The following is a 1,453-nucleotide window of genomic DNA, read 5'->3' on the forward strand; positions in this document are numbered from 1 at the left end:
AAATACTAGAATGGCTGTTTTGATTTTTGTCCCGCATTCCCATACATTCAACGCACTGTGCGGCGCCAGGACATGACAAAGCAGCTTACGGAAAAATGCATCGCCGTCACGGTCGACACGTGCTTTTTGCCAACCACGCCAGCCTGTGTTGATAATGAACATGTTTTGATTAATAACTAGCGATAAAGCTTCGAGCATAAGCGTGGAATCGTCGCCGTCGTCGTTTGGAATGCAACGGGGGGGAAGAAGGCACAACCGCCGTCGGCGGCAACTGTGAGAAAATGCAAATTCGATTTTTACCCTTTTCTCTTATTGATGATCTCCTGACAAAGTATAACAACGTTCGTACCGATCATTCGCATTCACAAACATAACCTATCGAGAATGTGTTCCAGGTATTCTGTTTCTAAAAGCGACGGATATCAACAATAACTTGTTCCATATATCTAGCGTATGTTTCCCGCGAAATTCCTTCGATTAATGGGCAGGGAATTACGGCATGCAAAAAAGCTGTTGACTCTATTATTTATTCAATAATAATTTCCAGTTTTTGCACGCTGCGAAACTGCAATCGTTGGGAATCGTTTGTAATTTATTTCACTGCTAGTGACCGTTGTGTGTGGGGGCATATTGAATTATATCGGTAAATCCCGCTGTATTTTTTATCACATTGTGCTGATGTGAATCGCTGAGACTGCTGCATTCGGAGTCATTTGATCCGCCCGTTGCAAGCTTGATTAAAATTGTAGTGAGCAGAACCCCGCATCGGTCGCTGCTGGAACCCCGTAAGTCGCGGTTGTACTGTTCGGAGGTGACTTCTCAGACTGAACTTGGAAGCTTTCGTGTTGCGCAACGGTTCCACAACCGTTGGAGGATCCTTCGTTGTCAAGTGCGCGGTCGTTCGACTTCGGGTCCATCAATGATTAAATCCAATACCAAACGATTAGCTTGTGGCTGGATAGCACCAAATAAAACTACAGGACGAGTCGAACACAACGCAACGTTTTAAGCGCACATCAAGTGTGGATTACGTAAATAAAATCTTACCAGGTCATTTCGGATCGGACATCCCGCAGTCGTCGTCTTCTTCGTCTTCCGCATATCTGATTAGTGATCACCGAGGCAATTAATGACGCGTTCATGTCTGGTGCAATCAATCGACTGCTACGCAGTCGCGGTTTGTTTTCCACATGTCTTGCTTAATTGGTACCCTGCATTACTACGAGTTATTCAAATGTAAAATACTTCTACACACTTTGTAGAATTAATGCAATAATTTTAATACTTGATCCCACGCGCAGACACCATGGCCAACGGTAAAACGCAAATTTATTCATGAGACATTTAATAATATTTTCTTAATCGCATGCAAATGAACAGATTTTTATGCAAATCTAATAACCCGTTCGACGGGTTTGTCACATCATCTGACGCACAGCCGGGTCGATGGCGG

General features: G+C 43.8%; 1 long non-coding RNA gene across 1 annotated transcript; it reads right to left on the reverse strand.

The window, feature by feature from the left end:
• Nucleotides 1-522: 522 nt before the first annotated feature.
• Nucleotides 523-1,155, reverse strand: LOC129724668 (uncharacterized). The gene is made up of 2 exons (XR_008727940.1): nt 1,048-1,155; nt 523-974 (listed from the first exon to the last, which is right to left on the reverse strand). It is a non-coding gene; the product is annotated as an uncharacterized LOC129724668 (long non-coding RNA).
• Between the last annotated feature and the right edge of the window lie 298 nt (nt 1,156-1,453).

Source organism: Wyeomyia smithii, chromosome 2, assembly GCF_029784165.1.
Source record: "Wyeomyia smithii strain HCP4-BCI-WySm-NY-G18 chromosome 2, ASM2978416v1, whole genome shotgun sequence".
NCBI lineage: Eukaryota > Metazoa > Arthropoda > Insecta > Diptera > Culicidae > Wyeomyia > Wyeomyia smithii.